Below are 9742 nucleotides of genomic sequence, written 5' to 3' on the forward strand. Positions count from 1 at the left end.
TCAGCAGGTTAATTTTCTCACTGATGATTAAAAGGAGACAATCATTTAAGACAGCAGAATAAAAATCACACTTGGGAATTTCACTAGACCAAGAAATAGAGTAGAGGGTTTTTAATAAGGGGCTGTCTAATTTGGATTTCTTTCTTTTTAACTAGAACATGGAAACTACATTCCATTATGTAAGATCAATACTAGTATTTTTAACATCTCATTTTCATATTAATCGTTTGCATAATACTGGTGCTAGATCTTTCTGCAATTCCAGCATGACCCCAAAATCCAGGCAGGGATGTTTTCTGCAGTGGCCTCCTGTGTAAGAACAACAATTACGTCTTCCAGTGCTGATCCCCATTGCTCTGTACTGGGGAGAACAAAAGGATGAAGAGCGGAGGAGATGCTGGCATGACAGAGGACGGAGGATGCAATGAGGTCCAAGTTGTATGTGGGCTTTGAGCGTATCCGGAATGACAGGTACCTCTGGGCCAGGGAGGGGATTTCTCTCCACGTGCCATCAGGAAACCCCTCTGTGCAACATCCACAGCCCAGAGGTCACTGGTGAAGCTGGCACAGCGCAAGGAACTCCTGCTTTTACCCTGAGGTCCCTCCACTTTGTTGCTGGTCACCTTTTAATTCAAGCCAATATTCAGGCTGGCAAACTTGCTGCATATGAAAAATAACTCCCAAAACTTGGTTTTCTAGGGCCAAATGGTCAAAAGCTTAGTGTAACATATTACAGAAGGTTTGTTGTTTTTTTTTTTTTTTTAAATTCCTGTCCTCCTTCTCTACACACGTGGGTACAGTCAGACCTTGTTTCTATGGGTTTAGCTTTTAGTGGGGTTATGAGTTTTTTCTCGGGAGTGCAGAGGGCCAGAAACATTTCTCCTCTGGAAAAAAGCTACGGTCACTGTGCTCCAGTAGCTGAGATTCATGCCCATGCTCGTGACCATTTGTAACACCTGAGATAAAACAGGTAGGGAGCCTCTTGGTTGGTTTTATGGGGCAGATCAAGGAAATTCGGGGGCAGAACCCTGTGGAATCTTTACCCCTCCAGGTCTCCAGGTGCTTTCATGGTCCCACAGCCTGTATGTTGCTGGGTGATGTCCTCAGCTCATCTTGGCAGCGTGGAGCCCTCCAGCTCCAATCAGTCCTCTGGGTCTCATGGCTGAAGCTTGTCATGCTTTACTGGGTTTGGGATGGGATGGATGGAAGGACAGATGTCTTCAGCTCTGGCAGTGTGTGCCATCCATCAGAGGTGCTATGCCCTCACAGCCCTGCTGTGCAGCAACCTCCACGCACAGCTGGAAACCCTTTTAGAAAACTTGTTAGAAGTAAGTGAAAGCCAGGCTACCCTGGAGCAAAGAGCTCCCTCAGAAACGACATTTGATTTGCAGTCCCACCCTCCCCCGAGTGCTGCTCAAAGCAGCCCTGTGTTATAGGTAAGGATGTGGCTGAGCAGCTATTGAAAATATGTAAAGCCGTAGAAAATAAACGGGCTAGATCTGCAATAACTCTTAGTGCTGCCACTGGGCTCCTGAAACAGCCATTTCATCACCGCACCCCGCCGCGCGTCTCCTTACATTCACATACTCAGCACACAGCTTTCCACGGCACGTGGGGAGCGGTTGGGGTTAAAAAGAAGCCCTGGGCAGCCAGGGTGTGAAGCGCAGGCGGTTTGCAGTGAAGGTGAAGTACGCGAAACAAAGGGAAAAGTAGTTTCTCAAACAAGCATGGGTGGGACCTTTAAGCAGGTTATGGCAGGGGGGACGGGCAGGCCCGGGGCCCACCTGCAGTGAAGGTGAAGTACGCGAAACAAAGGGAAAAGTAGTTTCTCAAACAAGCATGGGTGGGACCTTTAAGCAGGTTATGGCAGCAGGGACGGCTAGCCCGGTGCCCAACGTGGCTCCGTCCCCTCTCATGTGGGGCTCTGTGTCATCCCCCTCCACGTGGCTGCCTGCAACGCGTAAGTGCTTGCCTATACCTGTGCGATGGGTAAGTGAATCCCTAGACCTGTGCGATGTGTCAGTGTACTCCCGCTCTTCAGTATATCACAACGATGAGTTCGTGCTCGCTCGGTTTGCTGGTCTTGCCAGCCAGATGGTCTAAGAACTGGACAACAACAAGCAAAGGAGAAAGACACATTTCCACTGCGCTTGGAGAAGTGCCTGTGCACAGCCTTGCACCGTGTCCCTGCAGTTCTGTCCTAACTGGCTGAAAAGAATCTGTCTCAGGACTGTCGCTGTTGTGCCATTGACTCTGCTCCTGTCAACTTCTGCTCCTGAGTGTACCCAGGAGCTCACAGCTGCCTCGTAATGGGAAGGCCATTAGAAGGAGCCTTCAACAAAGGGGAAATGTCTTTATTAACACACTTTTACTTTCTCTCTTCCTGGATTTTCCTGCTGCGTGGTGAGTTTGGGGTGCATTTTTTCTCCTCTTACTGGTAGCCCACTTCATAGAATCATAGAATATCTCAAGCTGGAAGGGACCTACAAAGATTACAAAGTCCAACTCCCTGCTCCTCTCAGAACTACCTAAAACTAAACCATATGACCAAGAGCGTTGTCCAGATGGTCCCTGCACTCTGCCAGGCTTGGTGCTGTGATCTCTTCTGTGGGGATCCTGTCTCAGTGACTGACCATCCTCTCAGTGAAGAACCTTTTCCTAATGTCGTCTATCCACTTGTCCCCTTCTCTCTGCACTGACTTTGGAAGGTGGTGTTTTCTCTCCTTCTAGCTCTATGCAGTGTGAACCCTGGCAGCTTATCTCTACCTGGCCCCATAATAGCACCACAAGCCTCTTGCTTTCCCCATCAGGAGTCAGGAAATGCAGGTTTTTCCTGTCTACTTCCCTCCTCACCTCCCTTTTGCACTCTGCAGGTTTCCGTATCTTCCTCTCCGGGGTCTCAGCTCAGCTTGGCCCATAGGCAGAAGAACTTCCCATCATGTGAGCTGCAGATATGCATGGTGACCTTCGCGATGAATCCTCCAGCCTGTGTCCTCCCTGCTTGGGAGACTTTGAAGGAGGCAGATGCTGAACAGGCTCTGAGCTGCCAGCCAGCCTGCACTTGACCATGTTAAGTGTTATAAGGCAAATGTCGTGCTGGATCGCGATTCCGGGTGTGGGAAGATGCTGCTTTTCTCAGAATGACGATGTCTGCTGCTGAACAGTGCAAAATAATCTTGTCTGAGAGCACATGTTGCCTGGGTCCACCCCATGAGATTGGCCCATGGTGGTTATTGATCCCACAGAGCAAGGGCAATCAAGAGGGAGGCAACAGAGCTGGAGAGCCATTGCCTGGCAAACTTGAGAAAGCCACATGGCAGGGCATGAGTAGGGAACTGGGGAATAGCCACTTGTCTCCACTCCTCCCCAGAATCCCACGTAATGTCTTAAACTCTTGGAGGACGGGCAGAGGCAGGAGTATGAGGTGAGTAGATAGGCTTTTCCAGCCCTGTCTGGTTCAGGACACTTCTGGAGGCACCTCAATGTCCTTTCCTTGGTGGAAAGGCCACACGTAATTCCTCATGACTTCGTAAGGATTTTTGGCATCTCCTGAAACAGCAATAAAAGCCCATCACCTATACCTGCTGCTGTACAATGTCACACACATCACTGTCTCTGTTCAGTTCCTCAGCACACCCCAGGAGCCCTTCTCCTCTCAGTGCCACACCACCAGCTTTGTCTGCGCGTGTCTGCATCAACTCAAATGCTCACATCGTGTCAGTTGTGACTAAATCCCCTGAGATCTCTCCCTGCCTTTCTCAAACATGACAAATGTGCAAGTGGCACAACCACCTCCAGCTTCCTGTGCTGCTTCCCCACAGAAAATCCCTGCTCAGGCAAGAAGGCAAACCTGAGTGGTAAAGCTCCTTCCAGTTCACTGGTGATCTTCTGCGGGACAGGAGAAACTTCTCCATCAGCTGAAGAAACAAATCTATCGAGCGCAGCAGGCGCAGCAAAGATCCCTTGACTGTGGGGCTATGGACCCCAGGTGCAGGCAGGTCTAGCAGCTGTACTGAGTTGGGTGAAAAGCACACAGAGCTGTAAAAAAAGTATGCCTTGATTTACCTCCAACCACGGCAAGCAGCAGATGCCTGGGGAAAAGTAGCAGGACAGAACTTGCATATGGTGATATCCCTCCGATAGACTCTTCCTCTGCTCTGCAATGTGGAGAGTTCACAGGTCAAAGTTGGTATCTTTAACAGACCTGGAGGGGCTTTCCTCCTATGCACATGGCTCAGACATAGCTGAAGCAAAGGGAACTTTCAGCCATTGCTGTGCCCTGGGGTGAGGAGCACCGCGGTTAAACCCCAAATGCATGATGAAGCAGGATTTTTTTGGTTTGGTTAGTTTGTTCGGTAGGTTTTTTTGGGGGGTGTTTGGTTGTGGGTTTTTTTTTTTTTTGTGGCTGTTACTGCTGCTGTTTTTATCTGCAACTGATAATTTTATGGGCTGACCCTCAGCTTTTGCAGTATGTGGGGTAGTGAGTAAAACCTACCCATCCACTTCCCTTGGGTCATTCATGAGCTTCAGTTACTCCCTTTTTTCCTTTTTTGTGGTTAACAGGGATGTGTCTCTGTCTCCTAGTTCTGAGCAGCTTCTCTACCCCTAACCCTCTTGGTCACCCCCTCTTGTGCCATATCTGGTTCACTGTCATCCTGCTGAGATGGTGAAAATCAACCAAATACAGTATTCAGGGTGGAGGCTTGTCACAGTCTTACACAGCTCTCTAGTGAGGATTTCTGGCTTATTCTCTATTCCCAATCAAACATTTCTCAGTTCACCTTGACAGGGGTCTTCTGCTAGCTGCCAGCCTTGGTGCTGATGTTTCCACCACGCTATCTGCTATTGTTGCCTGTTTCCCTTTGCGGTTTCTCTTACACATCAGTTTAATGCTTTCTCCTTGCAGCAGAGTTTCCCCCGCAGTCAGTTCCCTGAAGTTAGCTGCTGAGTGGTAGCTTTTAGCTGGAGTAGGCAACTCAATCAGTTTAGGTCGTTGACAAAGAGTCTGGGAGATGCATGGCCAAAGTCTTGGAGGTGTCAGCGTGAAATCCCTAGAGCACTGGGTTAACTGCCTGAAAAGTCAACTGTGTGCACTACCCAAAGGCTTTGCAGAAAAGTAGTTGAAGACGTAGACAAATGGACAATACCGTAACTAATAGGAGGTTGCGTTGGCTCCTGTAGAACTAAGTGAATATGTTGCCAGCTGGATGCAAGAATGGAAAAGTAATACTGAATAATTTCTTTTAAATAAAACCCACATACGTTGCAAAGTGACTGCATTAAAGCTTTTGGGACTTGGGGAATTTTGTGGAATGCGTGTGAAATTCAAAATGTGTAGCGTGCTGAGTTGAAGATTAGGCTGTTTCTAACTTTGATATTTCCTAGCTCTCCCTCACCTGCCTTCCAATGGCCCTGGGCAGTTTAAGCTGTGTTATCAGATGTGCACTGGACATGTCTGATGAATGCCAAGATCTCTCAGTTTGAGCAGACAGCTACTGCTCTGATCTGAATCGCTGCAGACTTTGAACAGGCTGTGTTTAAGCTGAAAGTGGGTGGTCTGAGTTGTCTGCAGACAGTCTAACTTGAGAGGGATCTTATTCCTGGAGCATATCTAACGCCATATATCAAAAGTTACTTTGATTCTTATCAATATTCTGGAGGCAAAACTTCAAAATATGCCATTAAAACAAAGAGGCATGACTGATCTTTGTAAGAACTCTTGGGAATTTATTGTTCTCCTACAGTCAAACAGCCTAGGAACAGAAAATATATTTTCCGAGTAGATATCTAGGTTAAAGCAACTTCCTCTGTAAAAAAAAAAAACAAAACACAAAACCAACCCTTCAGAAAGTCTGTTTCTTCAGACCTTCCTGACATTGCTCTGGTTGCACTAAGCAGTCTCCTTAAAGCAGATCTGACAGTGCAGTTGAAAACGACCTCCAGCGAGAGACAATTTCTTCAGTAAACAGCCAGCAAACACCCTAATTAAAGAAAGTATCCTCATTCCTTAAATGACACGAGAGCGAAAATAATGGGCTTGTGCTGGCTTTGTTTCTTGATGATGTACATTGTGAGCCCAAGGGGATTTTTCAGAGAGAGGGGAGGGCACGGATGGTCGGAGGGGAGGTATGCAGCTATGTAAATCCACACAGACTGCTGTTATTTCATGCTCACCTACATTAGCTGAAGATAACGTAGTGTTCTGCCCCACCTACATCAGTGCTGTGATTGTAGACACTGTTGCTTGAACATCTCTGTGAAAAAGAATAGTTCTATAACACAAGAAAGGCAAAGAAAGGGAAAACTTTTCTGGGGGTTCTTTTGCTTAGGTCAAACTACTACATTATTTGAACTAGGAAATCTTTCGGTGAAAATTCAAGAGCCAGTAGTTTAAAGCCACTGTTATCTAAACTTTTTGTTTAAAGAGGTGTAATTGATGGTGATAGAGAAAATCCCTACAACCTCTTCCAGAACTCACTGTTCAAAAACCCAGGGCTCAGACTGCACCTCCACACCCCTTTCTGGGTCGGTCTTACAGGATCAGTGGGCCAAAGTCTTCACAACTGCTTTGGGAAGCCACCTCCAACTCCCTGATTTCAGCTGTATCATTTGGTATTTACCCGTGCGTGGCAAAAGTCAAAATGTGATTTAGTTCGCTTTTCAACCCCGTGTATGCCTTTAAGATATAATGCTTAAATGATTTTAAGCAGTCTTGTGCTGGAGACAAGCTTCTTCGAAAAAACCAAACCTTTCCCTGTGTCATTACTCATAACAAAGCATAATGTAATTTTGCAAACAGCGAGCACCTCGGTTTTTTCCAATTTCACATTAATTTTATTGGCTTCAAATCCAGGGCTGTGTTTTTGTATTTGGGCTTTTACCAGCAGGAGAATAACTCCTTTAAAATTGTTGTTAACTTGCTGGCTCTATAAACGTTGCCTCCTCCCTAGTTTTGCTGTGGAAGAGCTGGTAGACTTATATATAAGCTGAACACACTTCCCCAGTGATAAGTTTTTTTCCTGGTGACAGTATTTCCTAGAGGGTGCAGGCTCATCTCATTGGTTTACAGTGTTTTCTGCTAGTGGGGAAAAGCATATATGTCTGCATCAGTCAACTTATACAAGGAACAGCTGGTTTAGCCCCTCTAGAGATATTTTCCCCTTTAAGAGGATTGTTTGGTCTTGCCTTTACTGCTAAATTTTTGAAATCTTTTTTTTTAACCCCAGGGGAACCGGTGCTCATTCGATATCCTGAGGTAAAAACACAAACGAGACAGTAGAACTAATGCTCCCCCTGAGATAAATTTGCAGAGGTCAGCTTCAAGCGGGAACATGGGGTTGACCTTGGTGAGTTTACCCGCAGTAAAACTCAAGTCCTTGGTCTTGGCTGTGTTGTTTACCTCAGGAGAGCCATTGGCCATTAGTTACCTTCCAGTAAAAGGAAATATAACTGTTTCTCAGTAGTGAAGACAAATCTTTGGAGATCTGACAAAACTTCAGTGTCTTCTCAGATTTAAAAATGAGTGGAAATTCCACTGCCTTTAACTCCTGAGAGCATGTGCTGGCTGAGCAAGCCCTCCCTGGCCAGATCTGCTGCTTCCCTGCCCTTCTTCACCACGCTGCCTTGGGCAAAGTTCACAGGTGGACCCAGAGGGCTCCAAGTCCACTGCCAAACTATTGAATCTCAATGCATCCAGAAAGATCTATCTGATGATCACACCAAGGTGAATCAGTCTGGAGGGTGTTATTTTGGTAGTAGGGTGAGGGTTATGGACAAGATAGGATACAACATTCAGAGACCCAAAGGTGATGGTCCTTTGGGCTTGGGAAAAGAGTTGCAAAACCTAGCCAGGCTTCAGCTGGGTCAGACTTAGACTGGTTCTTCTGCAAAGTGGAAAACAGCCTCATTCGTTTTTTTTTCATGTCCTTAGAGTCGATAAAAGTGGCACTGACAATGTTTTTGTGCTATTCTGAACAGTATCATCTTAAAGCATGCCTGCACGGTGTGTGGCTGCTTTCCTTTGAATTCAGTGGGACATGACAGGGATGGTGGGACCTGTGCTAAGTCCCACATCCTTGAGTGCTGACTGCGGCGCTTGGCCGGGGGAGGATGGAAAGCAAGTGCCGATGGAGATTACTTTAAACAAAAAAGTAGGGTGGAGACAGGGCAGAAATCACACTGCAAAGGTCCTTGGGGAGCAGTAATAACTCCATTTACTGGCCCAAGGCTACTTCCTGCTGGTCTGTGAAAACAGCCCCATTGCATTAATGGGGTCCTCAGGCATCTGAGGAGAAGAGGGATCGGCGCTGGGCATGCCGTGGGTCTAGAAAGGAGGCCGGTCCTCTGCAGCTGGGGGTTTACACAACTCCCAGCTGCTCTTTTTGCAAATCCTCAGTGGAGCTGCAGCTCTCGCACCCCACCCATGAGTTAGAAACTGGGCTGGACCCCAAGGTTCAGACATTAATGTCCCTGACATTAGGCAGGATAGGAAGACAGGCTCTTAGCCACCAAAGAGCTCTCTCTTTCCTGGATGGTTGCCCTGTCAGTGTAAAAATCAAGAAGTGCTCAGCTGTTGTGGTTTGCAAAGCTAATATTTCAAGCCGGAAGGGTTTGTTCCTGAAAAAAATGCACTTTTAAAAAATGAACTTTTGAAAGACTGAGGTTTCTCAAAATATATCAGTGGCTTCCTACAAACCTGGCCTGGAAACTGTTCCGCAAGGGAGCCGAGTATTTGAGACGGTCCTGACCTCACCCCATGCATAATGTGCGTGTAACAAGGGCTTTCACCAGGTGGTGTTTATTTAAATAGATTTCTGGTGACGGCAGAGTTACGTATGACCTTTGGGGACAGGGTTGATAAGGAAGTAGCAATTAAAACAGAACCCTGAAAGCAGATATGGAGACACATCAGGAAGCCAGGGATGCAGCTGAAAGAGCATTGGCCCTAGAGCTCTGAAAAACCCCAGAGGAGAGAGTCCTGTGGGCTGCAAGACAGCTGGAACACACTAGTACTTCTGGGCAAAGAGATCTGTGATAGGGGTCAGTCCTGGGATTACAACTGCATGTTTTTGGTAAAAGTACCAAAAAAACCCCAACCTGCCTTGTCAGTTTTGTTGTTTTAACAGAGACAACCCAAAGACCTCAAAATGAGCAGATCAGAAAGGGCTGTAGTGATTTATTGAGGACTTTGAGGTAGGGAGGATCGACAGATGGGAAGTTGGCAGAGGAAAGGCAACGTGCACAAGGCCACCTAGGAAATATAGAGGCTGCCCATGGACGTCTTAAACTGCAAGTGAATGTTGTGACTGCTAGAAGACCCTTTTGCTCTGCCAAGAGGTCTCGAGTCCCTGTTCCTTCTGTACAAGGGCTGCTGCAGCAGCCAAACAGTTCAGCTCCATCCATTCCTTGTTATCTCTTATTTATTCATTTTACATGGTTTGCTATCCCATTAGGGGGTCAACTGTCCTTGAGGTTTCTCTAAGTCCCCTGGGGTTTTGATTTAGATCTTTCCCCTCCCAGGCACCATTCCTCACCTAGTCACAAGCCCTTGTGTTGCCCCTGCTGTGAATTTGGGTTTTGAGCTTGTAAAAGGTTTTGCATTGAAGCCTAAACCATGAACTGATGAAAACTGACTCAGAAACCACCATGGCTCATAATTCTTACACCCTCTGTGTTCTGGCTGCGTGAGAGAAGGGCCAGCTGATCTGCCAGCCAGCCAGCGGCTAAGGGAACTGATAGAAAC

The sequence above is a fragment of the Buceros rhinoceros genome, unplaced genomic scaffold, assembly GCF_000710305.1.
Source record: "Buceros rhinoceros silvestris isolate BGI_N320 unplaced genomic scaffold, ASM71030v1 scaffold3758, whole genome shotgun sequence".
In the NCBI taxonomy this organism is placed as follows: Eukaryota; Metazoa; Chordata; class Aves; order Bucerotiformes; family Bucerotidae; genus Buceros; species Buceros rhinoceros.